The sequence below is a fragment of the Canis lupus genome, chromosome 21 (genome assembly GCF_003254725.2).
Source record: "Canis lupus dingo isolate Sandy chromosome 21, ASM325472v2, whole genome shotgun sequence".
NCBI lineage: Eukaryota > Metazoa > Chordata > Mammalia > Carnivora > Canidae > Canis > Canis lupus.
The window spans coordinates 35,677,239-35,692,366 of record NC_064263.1 but is presented as its reverse complement, the minus strand read 5'-3'; the positions used below and the strand labels follow the sequence as shown (position 1 = coordinate 35,692,366).

The 15,128-nt window shown below is 51.9% G+C and overlaps 1 protein-coding gene across 12 annotated transcripts in view; it reads right to left on the bottom strand.

Annotated features, from left to right (window-relative positions):
* The window catches only part of MICAL2 (microtubule associated monooxygenase, calponin and LIM domain containing 2), a 222,680-nt gene that overhangs the window by 192,774 nt on the left and 14,778 nt on the right, over positions 1-15,128 (bottom strand). The gene's annotated exons all lie outside the window — the stretch shown is intronic.

Here is a 15,128-nt window from a genome sequence, read left to right as displayed (position 1 = left end):
CTCAAAGATTTTTCTCTCTCCCCTCCAATACTACCTCCCCCCCCCCGCCGAGGTTCCCAACTCTCTATGTTAGACTTTCCCCATGCTGTGTGGCAAGAGACTAGGGCTGCAATAGATAGTTTTATCTGTACTCTGGCATGTCCCAAGACTGGGCAGGGGAGAGGTGGAAAGCCTACAAAGCCAGGAGAAAAGTGCCTACTGAAGCAAGCTCCAGCTATGTGAGGAGGAGGGAACCTGGAGAAGAAATCAGTGCGAATCTTGAGGACCGACAGAGCCCTGAAAAGTCAGAATTCTAGGAAACTCCTTGACATGCTACTTAACCCTCTGCACCTCCCATATTTCCTTAACAAGAAATCTGAGGGTAGGCAAAGTGCTGTGAGTGGCCCAAGGCCATGCAGCTATGCTGTGGACAATCAATACTAGAATGTGGGTCTTTGGCCTCAGCCCACTCCTTTTTTCCACTCTACACTGTTGACCTCAAGACCTAGTTGGGTTACTCTAATGAGGCCAGCTGGATCCCCTGAAGACTCTAAGAAACATGACCCAAGTGCCACTTAGGGGAAGAGCAGGCCCAGAAGATATTTTGATAACTGTCTTCCTGACCCCATGTGTTCCTTCCCAAGCTGACATGGTCTAACTGTTCTTTCTCCAGCTCTTGCCACAAAATCTTGAGGAGTTCAGACATCAGCGAGAAGGGAGGGGTGTCCCTACAGAACCCTGAATGTCTAAGACAATCACAAGGATCACTCCTCTTTGGTCTAAAGGAGGTTGGTGGGGGAAAAGTGGCAGACAGAACTAACTCACTGCAAGTGTCACTTGATTAGGCCAAGAACAGTCATCGTGAGCAATTAGATGGGTCATCTGAATATTTATGACAACAAACAGTACGATCTGCCCCCGCCAAGGACCTTTCGAAGACCAGTGATCACCTCGGCATCAGGAGGAGGAAGCTCAGAGTAAAAGATTCGGGGAATTAATTATTCAGTGTGCATGACCCAGTTCCCGGAGGTGAGGCTAGGTGAGAAGAGAACTTACCAGCTCCTTATCATGGCAAGAAATGCAAATACTTCACAGGGTAGTTAGTTTCCCCTTTGCTGCCAAAGAGGATCCATTTATGGTTAAGAGTGCCTCCCACCTACCCACCCCTCCCCAAAATAGCCAAAGTTCACTCCTTCAACAAATATTTACTGAGCTCCCCTTGAGTCCTAGGCCCTCCAAGGATTTATATATGGCTGGAGCTTAGCGAGAGTCTAAGATCATGGAATTTATAAACAGGAGGCCCGGGATGTGTGCCAGCTCAGCCCTTAGGCGGCTCTACTACCCTGGGCAGGGTAAAACTTTAAGTTAATTTTCTCATCTGTGAAATGGGAATGAATCCACCTGCCTTATTATAAAGATGAAATGATCTTTATAAAGTGTAAAGTGCAATGTAAGCCTAAGGTGTAAAAAGCACTGATATAACACTGCACACTTCTCCTGCCCTAGAGAAGTTTACAACCTGGCAATCTTTGGAAAATAATCCAAGGTACATATTTGGCAAACATCACATTCCCTATAATTTGGGCAAAGGTTGTGTTTCAACCTGCTAGTAGAGATAGAGTCTGTGGTCAGTCCTAGGCTTCCTGTCTGTAATCCCCAGAAGTTGCAAGAAGGTGCAGAGTAAAAAAAGAGTAACCAGGACCTGCCTGGCCCTGTATCAAGCCTGGGTGAATGAAAGACCCAGAGCACAGCCTGAAGATTGAGACACATGAAAAGACCAACTGGAATTGTGGTCAATCAGAAACAAAACAAAACTCCATATGAGCACAAGAGGGATGAGCCAGCACACACATCCCTCCCCATATACGTTTCAGACAATGATGAAACTCACCACCCATTGCCTGACCCTCCTCTGTGGACACATCCTATATTCTGTGTTTCTCCAGAAACACAGAAGGCCATAGCAGATGGGCTTATCAGGACCTCTTTGCCCAGACACTAAGACCAGAGTTCTTGCAGTAGCTTTCCCCAGGTCCAGCCAACCTCTTCCTAGCCTACTGTTCAGGATCTCACCTCCCATAGGTCCTTGGTACCCACCAGGCCAGCCTCTAAATGTCCAGACCTGATTGCCTACTTCCCCTCCATGGGGACCTCCACCAGGCTCCAGCCTTGGGTTGGGCACTGACACTCTCCCCTTCCTGCCCCTCCCCTCCCCTTCTCTACTCTCCCGTCCACCAGGACCCGCCCTGGTCTCACATGTTCAGAGACGCATCTAGAGGCAGGGCCAGTTCTATTCATCTGTATGTTCCCTCTAACTCAGAGCATTCTGTAAGTCTTTCATCCTCCTGTAAATGCAGAATGACGGTCCCAAAATGTTCTCTGGTGTCTATATAAACAAGGGAGGCAGAAGAGGAGGAGGAGGAGAGGAAGGACGCCAGACTAGAAGTCCAGGGCCCATGTTCCAATTCTCCATTTGACATAAATTAGGTAGGTAACCTTGAGAAAGTATCTTCAGGCGAGGCCTCAGTTTCCCTGCCTGGTAATGAGGGGTTAGCGCTAAATAATCTCTTGGGTTCTCTCTAATTATAAAATTCAGTATTACAGAAACCAGACTAGCCTGGCCATAGGAGACATGTGTCCTGGTCCTTATGAGCTGCAGTCGGGAGTGTAAGTTACCTGACTGCCCAGACCTCAGTCTCCATATCTATAAAAAATCTCCATGTATGACAGGAGTGTGAGGTTCCCACCAGACACTGCCATAGAGCTTCACGAGCCACAAAGCCCTGAAGAAGTCTTGGGGTTTGAACTCCCTCAGTTGATAAACAGCTGCTGACCCCCTAACACCATGCCTCCAAGATGGTGCTGCCTGGCCCAGACAGGAAGGTTGGACGATGGGTCCTTGTCCTCGAGGCTCCCACAGCTAGAGAGTTGGACAAACAAGTGAACAAACCTTAACTCAGCCAGTCATGTGTCTGGCTTCTGAACAAAGTGCTACGGGAGTATAAGGAGGAGGAGGTGCCAACTCTGCCTGGAGAAGGGAAGGAAGCTTCTAGAAGGAATGGCATGTCCTGGACTTGGACAGCTGTTCCAGGAATTGTGGGAGTAAAGGCAGGGCAAATGAGAGAGGCAGAAAAGGATACAAAGTGAGGCTGAGGTCTAACAGGAGGGGTCCTTGGGGGCCACCAGAACAGTGTTGGTCAGATTTCTTCCTGAAAGCGCTGGTGGCACTGTGGAGGACAGAGCAGGGGAACAGAGTGGAGCTGGGGAGAGCAGTGGGGGCTCCCACGACAGCTCCTGAGGGCAACTGTGCTGACAAGTCATTATCAATTACTGTCCATACCCCACCACGCAGGCCCTAAGCCTCTATGGACTTGCAGAATCTACAGACAGAGGTGGGCAGCTCTGCTCTCTGCAGAAGGAACTCAAGCAGAGGAAGATGCTGCAATCACATCGTCAAATCGTGGACACACGGTGGAGTGCTGTGCAGTCACTCCCTCCAGAAGCTGCCCAGCCAGATTCCTGCCCCGGCCCAGATGTGGGCCAGCCGGAGACGGAAGCGCCATCGGGGCTGGGACTGCAGTCGGGACAGTTGAGCTGCTGCTCCTACTAAAGGGACAAGGGACAGAGAGTCTGGCCACCCAAAGACCACTGATCTAGATCCCAGACACACTTCAGTCTCAGCCCCTGGCCCCCTCCCTCCTCTGACAGCATGGAGGGCCACACGACCGAGGTCACTGCACGCAAAGACAGAGGGCCAAGGAGGGCAAGGCAGGTCTTCACCAACCGGTGTCTCTCCAACCCAGGTCACGTTCCCTGGGGCTTAAGGAAAGAGTGCAAGTGCCCCTACATTTTCCAAAGCCTGAAGCCAGCTCCTCAAGTGTAACTCAATGGCACAAAAGAGACTTACTTGATTCTTAGGCATTGCAGTGACTAAAGCCATCTCCTTGCAGGATAAGCCACGCCCAGGTTGCCATGTTCCTTTAAATACAAGAGCCTGGCGATGAACATTATCTTACCTTACAGCCTCCTATCTTTACCCTGCCACAAGGTCCCACAAGTTGTGTACTTTGCCCCCTAGAAACACTACCCAAGAGGAAATGCACAGGGAATTTCTCTCTGTGCCCCAAGTTTTGCATGAGGAAAGGAACTGTTAGGTGGTTAACCAAATCCCACTGTGTCTACTGCATGGGCACCCTAGGGTTTATCACATCGCCATGCAAAGGCTTGCAGAGAGTAAGATGGGTCTGGAAAAGATTACTTCAGTAGCTGCTTTAGTAAAAAAACAGGAAGTGCCAGAATTTCTAAGGTGAAGACACGCTGCAAGTAAGTCAAGCTGCTGTAAAACCTTGGTAATAAGTCACCAATGTGAAATCTGTCGTATTTCCCGAGGTGGAAAGGGTCCAAGACACTAAATAAACTAGGAAGTTCTAAAAGCAGACCATCTGGTGGTGGCGGAGTTTCCTAAACAAACTACTATCTTGGCTTCCCTTGGCTGCCCAAATGATTTGGTCATATCCTACTGCTTCTGCAGGAAAGGCCCCTGCACCTGTTTGGAAACGGAGCCCAGAGTTCCAAAACATTTCTAAGGAATTACTTTTACGACTCCAAACTTCTAAGAGGTAGCCTCAAGAGGACAAAAGTCAACATGGATGAGAAATCGGGAGCTGTACCAGAGGCAACGCACACACTCCATGCACAGAGGCTGGTGGGCCTCCTTCCCCACGTAATCACACTCATGTTCACTCTATACCATGGACTGAGTCTAGAGCCTGGGACTTGAATTCACTTTCAGAATTCTCAGGCCATGAATGGAAGAGCAGCTACTATCTACCGAGCCCTGGCCACTCATGGAACGCACACTGGTAGACGGGATGTGTTCTGTTTCAGTGACTCCTCGTAGACAGGAACAGAAGGCATCTGCCACGGTGCCACAGGATTCGGCCCAGGGCTGCTGACCCAGTGCTCATGGGCTTTCCCACCACACCAGGGTGAGGTGTCCTAGCACAGCGATGGTGGGTCCACATGGTCCGGCCCGCAAGAAGCCTGGTGAGCTCCGAGGGCAGCCACTTGGACAGAAGGTACAATCATCCCCATCATGATTATCATTATCAAGCCACACCTCCCGGGCCCATGGCAGCTGACAAAACAGGCTGGCCTGCCTCGCCCACATTCTATCAGCCTGAGCGGTAGGCTCAGAGAGGCTGGAGGACTCCACTTATCTGCCCCCCTGCTTCTCAAGGGAAGCACACTGGATTGTCCACACGGTGGGATGCATGCAGGTGGGCACTTCTGGACCAGTCTGTAAGGGCCAACCATTGGTTAGATTCCCACACAGGCCTGGGCACATTGGGATCCAGACACTCCAAGGATCAATTCAAACCCTCTGTCCAACCAACAGCTAAATGTACTTCAAACTTCCCTTAATGCCACTAAAGCAGAAGGCCCTGGGGTGGGGGGGGGGGGCGGGGGGTCCTTGGCTTCCATATCTATAAAATGAGAAGCTTGACCTAATGGGTGATTTCCTCACCAAAGACCCCTTCTAGCTGCACCCCCACCATGGGCCCTGACTTTAAGAGATACCTACAAAGCCAGTCAGTGGTTAAAAGGAAGACTTAAAAGGATTAACCCATGGCCAGGCCTTGAGGTGGGTAGTCAGCCCATGCCGGCTCAGACAATCCTCCCAGCAACCCGATGAGGCAGGCGGTATAATCATGTCACGGAGGGCAACACCGAGGCATTGGCACAGCAAGTGGCTCACCTGGAGACCAAATCAGCGCTGGCCACGGCACCTGGGACTCATGGCGGAGCTGGCCTGCCGCCATGCTCACGTATGCTCCTTGACACAATATTTCCCTTTGTAACAGAATGAGGAAATAATGTCTCCTCTCTGACTTGCCACCTTGACTGCCCATCCCATGCAAAGAAGCACCAAGTCTCTAGGCCCCTGCGCATGTGACTTGGGTGGTTCAAGGAAGATTTCCTGTGGGGTTGAGTAGTTTCATGCTCTCGAGGGACGTGAGAGTATCTCAGGGGACCTTTCTCTCTTCTGTGCTCCCAGCCTAGCTCTATAGAATCAAGGTCTTCACTGAGCAACCCCCAGCACTTGGAACGGGGCCTGGCACCCACTAGGCACTCCTAAATTCAATATTTATTGAATGAAGGACTGAAGAAATTCACCAGTTGGATGTACTTAAGGCTTCTTCAAGAACCCTTTGGTGTAAGTTAGCATGAGATACACCAAGACTGGCTCAGAACCACAACTCTGGCCCCTCAGCTGTGTGTGCCAAGGTCTCCATGCCCCACCCGCCCCCCTGGACAGAGAATGAATGCTCAGATGCTGAGCCAGGTCTGCTCTTCATCCCAGGTACCAGGCGAGCATCTGCTAGAGCAAGAGATGCATGTGAACGTAAGGCTACCCAGTGAAATGGGCAGGGGCTCAGGCCCTGGAATCTGGCAAACCTGGGTTCCTCCCCCAGCTCTGCCACTTTAAATTAGTCAGCTGGCCCCAGGCAAGTCATGTAATTGCTGTGAGCCTCAGTTTCTTATTTAAAAATGGGACTAATGTCAGTACCTCCTCCACAGGCTTGTCCTGAAGATGAAGGGAGATAATGCAGCTATCTCCCTTCATGTGGGGTCCTCTGCTTGGGTGCAATCCTAGCTCTCTTACTAGCTCGTTGTGTGACCTTGGGCAGACCACCTCACCTCTCTGTGCCTCAGCTGCCCAGGAGAGATCATGGGATTGATTGCAAAGATTAAATGAGTTATACAGGTAAAGACCTTAGAATAATGTCTGGCAGAAAGTAAGCATTCCACACAAGTGAGTTAGCATTATTCTTAATTATTATTATTTCAAGCGTCCTTCTCCCTCTCCGTCAAATAGGTGGGCATGGGACTCAAGAGAGTTTCATCACAGTAGCTTTCCTCCTTGGCCATGATCTTGAGTACCAAGGGTATGCACCTGCTCCAAGATGGGCCCAGTTCTACTCTGAAAGCCTGGGGAGGGCCTGGTCCTCCTGGAATGGGTAGAGGGCTGTGTGGGGTCAGCGGGGAGCTGCCTGCAGCCATGGGCCACTGAGCCGGGGATCCTGGGCCGGGGATGCCGCACTGCACGTCATCTGTTCTCTTCCTGGGGCTGGATTCCACAGCATTTCCTTTTGAGTCGAAGTCTCCCCTCAAACCTTCCAAAGTAACCCTTTGTTGCTTAAGCTTATTCAAGTTGTGTTCCTGTCACTTGAAACCAAAAGAGTCTCAACTAACAATAGCACTCGGCAACTGGCCGCTGCATCACCACTAAACCCCACCCAGGAAGCAAAGCCAGCTGCGGTGGGACCCAGACCGCCAGGAGAAAGCAAACGTGTGCAGCAAGGTGTCTCTGCAAAGTGAAGTGACGGGAGGCCTCTAGAAGCCCCTGCCCCGTGCCCTTCCTGGGAGAGAAAGATGCTGGAAACAAAAATGTGAACAGCCCCTTCCTGCAGCCCCTGGCTGGGAACCCAACCTTGGATGTGGGTCCCCCTCACCGTGAGGGGTCAGAAAGAGGAAGAAGAGAAAGGGGAGAGATTTTCATAGACTTCACAGTGGTGTGGAAAAAAAAAAAAAAACTCCAGGCAGTCACTTGAGGCAACTCTTTTCAGAGAAGGAAGGTGTGTAAAAGGGGAGGCCACCTCGTCTGAGCCCTAAGAGGGACTCTTTCCTTCGTGCAATTGCCCTGACCTTGCAGCATAGCCAAAGGAGCCGGATGCTCATCTAACTCATTTTCCAGCTGAGGAGGCTGAAGCTCAGAGACTTCATTGCCTGACTCACCAAGGTCATGCTGCTAGTGCCTGATGCCCCATCCACCTGCCACGGACACTGCCACAGATGCCAGCACACTCTGGCCCCAAGCCCGAGGCCTCCTCCTCACCCAGACCCTCCGCTGCCACTCAGGCTTGTGCTCAGTCCACCCGGCGGAGACGGTCATGTGCTGCTGCCCCTCGTTGACAACCAGCTCTCTGCCCTGGCCCAGGGACATCTTCCCAGAGGGAGGGGCTGCCTTCAGGTGCTGACAGGATGGGGAGCGTCACAGACACCTGGAGTGAGTCCCCTGGGCACGTTTCCTTCATTAGTTGCTTTGTTCCCCAAGAACCACGGTGTGATGCTATGGAGCTGGCACGTGTCTGTGGGTTTCTAACCAGGATATGCCTGCTAGAGCCCGTGTGGGGTTTCATAAGATTTGGTTTTTGGGGCTTTTCTCCTGTCACTTCTCCCAGGAGAGTCTGACTTGACAGGTACAACTACATCGCCTGCCACGGTAGCGCACTAAACGGTGCCTGTCTCCGCACCGCCTTCCGGGCCAGCACCAAAGACAGCAGACTCCTGTGCCCCGGGGGCCCTCCCACCGCATCCTCTCCGTTCCCTCCGTTCCCTCCGGGAAAAGCAGCTCCAGCGTCATTCAGGTAGGTTTTAAAACAGTTTCAGAGAAACAGAAACCACAAAACCCCCAGACCCTGGTCTCTGGGGGCAAAAACACGCCGATTGCCACCCCATCTCCAGCGGCATCAGCCAGGGGGGTAGATGAGCACATCTGCACGCCAGGCCCCAGGGGACCCAACACCAAAGTCGCTGCAGGCATATGTGCAGCAGCCAGTGGGGTGAGGCGTCTGCAGACAGACGGATGGGGCTGGAGCAGGGAGCCGTAGCTCCCAACCTCCCCGAGCCGCCTTGGCAGGGCGCGGGTTGGCCCTGTGGGTGTGCGGGAGGGGGGGGGTTTGCTGAGCCATTCCAAAGAGGCATCCCCCAAGGACCGTGGAGGACACACACTTGGCAGTGCCCACGCTGCGCCCCCGAGCCTGCCTGCCAGCTAGTGGCCTCCTTCCTCTTTGTTTTCTAGCAGCTGGGTTCAGGCAGCGGCTGCCCCCGTCCCAGGGGACTATCCAGACAGGTATTTCCCTTACTTTTTCTTTTTCTTTTGGTAGCTTTGCTATTGAAATAGCTCTGCGATTTAAAAATAAATGAATCAAGAGGAACCGGCTGACTTTCCCTCAGGGCACGATTTGGTGGCACTGCCTGGGCTGAGTGTGACTGCCAGGCGACACAGCACTGCCTGGTGTTGGAGTGGCACGCGGTCCACCGGAGGGCTCCATGGCCAAGTAGGGTCAGCTGGAGATGGGAAAAGGGGAGGGAACGCTCAAAGAGGTCCCGTGTTCTGGCGCCCCCCCCCCCACCTGGTTTCCTTTAAACCAGCCAGGAAAAACCATTCAATAAGCGTTTGCTGAGTGTTCTGGCAAAGACTGGGAAGAGCATGCAACAGCAAGGGAAACGGGAGGTCGTGGGAAGCAGAGGCAGTAGAAGGAAGAATGCTGTGGCTGGGCCAGCCGGCACCTGGCCTCGAGGCCGGCCTCACTGCCTCCATGTCCTGAGATGCCCGGCAGGTCATTCTGGCACGGAGACTCGTTTGCTTCCCTTTGGGGGATGAGGTCTACCTTTCCAAGCTAGGGTGTGGATTAAACACAACGGTGCCTATCAAAGGCTAGTAAAGGCTGCCACAGGGGAGCTCCTGACAAGAGCCAGGAGCAGCAGGCTAAGTGCCTTGCACGGGATTATTTCAGCAGAACATTACAACTTCCCTGTGAAATAGGTACTATGAAAGCACCTATTCCCACAGGAAGCAGAGCTAGAACGTACACCCAGGCCAGCCAGACTCCAAAGTCCTCACCTCTGCTCTGCTCCCTACCCTGGGGTAGGTGCTCAAAACACATTACATAACATGTGAATGCTGAGCTCGAGCTGCTGGCTCTCTCCACCCAGGAGACGGGGAGGAGAAGGGAGGGGGAGTTTGTGCTGAAAGAGTTTAGGAAGACTTTCTGGAGTGGGCAGGGCTAATCCAGGCCCCAGAAACACAGAAAGGCAAAGAGGATGAAGAGAAGCACTGCAGACCAGAAAAGCTGAAGCAAGGAGCTAGAGGCAGAGGTGGCCAGGCAGGCAGGCAGCACAGGGCAGCGGAGACTGGCCAGGCTGGAGGAAGAGGGGATGCGGGGCTGGCCTGAGGGAGGGATGGGCCGCCTGAGCCATCGTGTTGGGGGGGCCATTCCACCTGGGATCTTTCTCACCCACACCCCAGAGCCACTCCTGTGTCTGCTCCTCTGGTCACCCGACCGTCCTGGAGGGAACCAAAAATCACAATGGTAAAGACCCAATAACCCCTTTGCCCCCACAGCAGGCCCAGCACCCAACCCGATGAGCAGGTGACATGCTGGCTCCCTGCCTGCACTGCCATGCCAACCAGCCAGGCCCAAACTCTAGCCCACTTCTGGGGCACCAGGAATCTGGATGCAGCCACATGCGCCTAAGTACCACCACTGCCAGCCACCACTCAAGGTTCCCAGGAGGGAGAAGAGGTCTGAAGGGAGCTGCAGGACATGAGCTCCTTCTGGCTGGGCCCCTATCTCACTGGACTTCGTATTCCCCACACCGGCCGGGACATGACAGGTACTTCCTCAATAACTGCATGCTAAGCTGAACAAAACAGAAGATTCTTCTGCTTAAGCAACAGCTCTGGAGTTTAAGTCTGGATTCAAGTCTGTCCTGGAACCTGGGGCTTGGTCCCACCTTTTCTGGAAGGGTCCCTTGCCTCCTTGTCCCCTGGAAAGGAAGTGCCTCCTGCCCCCAACAGGCTCTCTACTTTGATGCCCCTCCACCCCCGCCCCGGGAGCTCCCCTGCACCCTGGACATGGCTCTGGGCCCTGCAATCAGCACCTGCTCCTCCTGCTTCCTGGGAGAAGCATGGGGGCCAGCCTCCTCCAATTCCAACTGCAGGTACCCGCAAGGAGTGTCTGTGCTCAGGCCCAGCTCCCAGGGCTTAAAACCGAAGTGCCCTCCTCACTGCCTCTACTCCCCCACAAGCCCAGAGCACAGAGCCCCCCAGCCCAGGCCTCAGACCCACCAAGGATGGAAATGGGAATGGAGAGGATTTAAGCAAGTCAGATCTCTGGCTGGGCTCAAGCCCACTGTCCTGTGCTTTTTTGGAACTAACAGACCTGGAGGCAGGGGGGTGGGGTGGAGGGTAGAAGGCAGGGGAGGGGGACAGAGTGGGGAAGGTAGCAGAACTGTATAAAGATCTGTTGGTCATGTGGTCTCCTCTCACCCCTCCTCAGGAGAAGGGCACAGGGGAACAGATGGAGAGGCTCTGTCCACCTGAGCCTCCAGACCAAGGCTTCCAGGGATGGGCAGGGGGCCGCCTGTTTTGTCACCTTCTGCCTGAGGGTCTGTGGACAGATTACTGAACTCTGCGAGGTTCAATCTCCTGGGATAACAACCAGGGACCACAGGGAACAACTGTGAAGACTGAGTGGAATATGAATGCAAATGTGTGTGGCCTCCTGTAAAGCACCCTTAGAAATATCAGACACTGGGGATCCCTGGGTGGCGCAGTGGTTTAGTGCCTGCCTTTGGCCCAGGGCACGATCCTGGAGTCCCGGGATCGAGTACCACATCGGGCTCCCTGCATGGAGCCTGCTTCTCCCTCTGCCTGTTTCTCTGCCTCTCTCTCTCTCTCTCTCTTTGTCTATCATGGATAAATAAATAAAATATTAAAAAAAAAAGAAAGAAATATCAGACATTGTCCATAACCCTGGGAGGTGGGGTGTGTAGGTCAGACCATGCGGCTGCAAGCAAAATGGAAAACTAGGAACCCATTCCACCTGGCAAACTTCTTTCCATATCTTCTAGGACAAGGCACAGGTCTCCAGGGGTTTCACAACAAACAAACAAACAAACCCTAAGACCTATTCCCTGGTCTCAAGCACTCATGGCCTGGTGAAAAGCTACACCCACATTTACATAATAAGGCAAAACAAAATGCTACTGGAGGGACCATACAGAGCGGATAGGACATTTTATTCTGGCCTCAGAGGTCAAAGGAGGCTTTCATAACGTTACAATATAATAATTATTAGCATAATATTAATTCTCAGGGCTTGCTTGGGGCCAGGGAGTTCTGGGTATTCACATGACTTACCTCATTTAATTTTCATAAAATTCCTATGAGTGGGTTTGCAGATAACCAAACTGAGGCGCAAAGGAATTCACTCCTCTTTTGGCCTTACGTGGCTGGTGGGTGGGAGAGCTGGGATTTGCACCCATCAGACTCTGCTCTTCTAGCACACCAGGGGCTGAGTCAACCAAGAGAGGTCTCAGGCCGACTCTGTCTGTGGCTGAAAGGCCCTGATAAGGCCCGTGGGGGAGAAGCCAGTGAGGAAAGGTGCTGACTTACCCACAGTATCTCCCACCCATGTATAACCCTGACTCCTGGCGCAGCGTCCTACCTCTGACACTGCCCCCGGTCTATCTGTGAGGTTGGCCATGGCTCTGTATTCCCCAAGGCTCCATGTCACCACCAACACCAAGGGACGTTAATGTAGCCTATATGTCAACACACATTTATATGATCGATCACTCATGGCATAATTGTTCTTATTAGAAAAGGTGGTTCAACGTCGGGGTGGAGGGAGGACTCTCAAATCCTGACTCTGCCACTTATGGGCTGTGCAACCTTGGGCAAATCTTAGCACCTCTGAGCCTCAGCTTCCCCCCCTGTAAGATGTGGTTAACAATGCTTATCTCAGGGCAGGTGTTGCAAAGATGAAATGAGATAGTATGTCTAGGGCAGGACCTGGCACCCCATAAGCACAGTAAGTAATGGTTGAATAAACGGCTTTACAAAGGATTTCCACTAGAAAATCACTTTCTGTGCAATGATATCAAGTGGTAACAGTACTTTTAACTAGTACCCATCTGCCACTAAGTTAAAGCTGTCACATGCATTACCTCAGTCCCTAAAAGCATAATTTTCTTCATTTGACTTAGCTTTAGGACAACAGAAAAGATATGTCCAACACACTAATTTTACTTACATACACCTACATACGGAGAGAGAAACAGGATGGTCAGACAAGCTAATATTTACTGGGCACTGACTGTGTACCAGGTACTGTGCTAAATGTTCTACATTCAAAATGCACCTATAAGGTACGTACTACTTTAGCCCCATTTTACAGGGCTGGGGCTTGAAGCACAGAGAGGTTAAGTAACTTTCCCAAGGTCACTTTGGTAGGATTCAAACCCAGAGCCCACATTCTTTTTTTTAATTTTTTTAAAAGATTTTATTTATTCATGAGAGACACAGAGAGAGAGGCAGAGACACAGGCAGAGGGAGAAGCAGGCTCCATGCAGGGAGCCCGATGTGGGACTTGATCCCGGGTCTCCAGGATCCCACCCTGGACTGAAGGCGGTGCTAGCCGTTGAGCAACCCGGGCTGCCCAAAGCCCACATTCTTCAAGCACTATACTATTTTAAAATATACTATTCTATAATAAAGTCACAACAAGAAAGTTGTTCTGACCCCCAAGCCCTAAATTCTAAGAACTTCAGTGCATTGCTCCTCATTCCCCCTCCAACCTAAGCTCTGCCATCATTCCCCTTCTACCAGTTACCTGCTCTCCCCCTCACCCCTGTCCCAGTGCTCCCTCTTCCCAGTTCCACCCCACTGTACCTAAGTCAGAGGGGTCAAACTCACGGCCTTCTGTAGGCCCTAGGCATCTGGGATCTCCGCCTGCCATTCAGCCTCTCTGCTACAGCCCCCTATACCCCATTCTCTACAGTCACCTGGGATATCTTACCGCACATGACACCCTTCTGCTCAAGCACACTCAAAGGCCCCCTGCTGCCTAGAGCCGAAGCCCCCAGTGGATGGAAAAGGATCAACTGGGGACTCAAGATCCCTGTAGGATCTGGCCTGGCCTCCTTCCCTTTGGACCCAGAGCTCTCTTTCTCTGGCTTATATGTCCCAGAGGCAGGGCAAGTCAGTAAGGTCTTTCCAACCACCCCATCTAAAACTCCAGACTTCCCCTCCACCTGCACCCAGAACATCCTATCTTTTTCCCTGCTTAGTGATCTCCACACGCCTCATCACCTCGTCTCATACATTTGACCTGCTACGGTCTCTCTCCCCCCCTGCTAGAACATATGGTCTATGTGGCAAGGGCTCTCACCCCTTTTTCCCCCTTCTGCAACCCTAGCACCTAGAACAGCTTCCAGTACAGAAGAAGAACTCATAAATATCTGCTGAATGAACATTCAACATGCCTAAGGAGAAAGTGTCCAAACAGAACAATGGGTGGGGGAAATAGCTAGCGTGCCTCTGGCCTCCTTCTCTGCTCCTGAAGACGTTTCTGGAGCAGAGGCTGTAGATGTCTAGATTAAGATATACAGAGGTCAGAACACTTTCTAGGTCATTCTCCATTGGATTTATAAAAATGCCCTAGGAGACCCTCGGCCCATATCCTCCCGGCCCTGTTCTGAACTTAGGGCATTCATTTGCACCCACGTGTGCACACAAACACACACTCTCTCACCCTGTCATACTGAAGACTGTCTGCCTCTGTCCTAAACTCATGTGTCCAGCCTCATTTCCTCCTGCCCACCTTCAAACTAAACTATGTCCCATCTCCCCAGGCCTCTACACCCACTAGAAATACTCTCCTCTTCCTTCCATGTACCCATTTGCACTCCATGGATCCTTCTAGATTCAGATCAAATGCAGCCTCCTCCTCTCCCCATCTTCCCTCTTTCCCTTCCAAGCTTCCTGGGCCCTCTCCAGCCCCTAGGAAACATTCCCCACACCCATTGCTATCTCTACCGTCTTACGGAATTAGTCATGAACTACCTTGTGATTTGCCTTCTATGATCTGCTTTGAAAAATATATATACGTCTTGTTTTCCTGAGTATGTGGTGAATGCTTTGGGAGGTGAGGCAGGGCCCTACCCTCGTTGCCATCTACATAGCACAGGGCTTAGGGCACACAGTAGGTGCTCGAAGTCGGCTTCGCAATTACCTGTCCAAGGTAAATAAGTCACCTTCCTAATCAGGTCATTTCCTCAATTACAGGTGCCTGGACCAGCTTCTCCCAATACCCTGCATTTTTTCTTCAGGGTCTGCTCTGCCCTTGGTAATCTGCAAGCCCAGTTATGAGCTTCTGCTTTCAAAGGGTGTTAGACCCATTCTAATCACGCTCTCCTGAGCCGGGCAGATAAGTACAATGTGTGAAGAAATGATCCGTAAAGTCCTGCAGGTCTGGAAAAGGAAAGTATATCATTCTTGGAGGCAAACCCAGGCA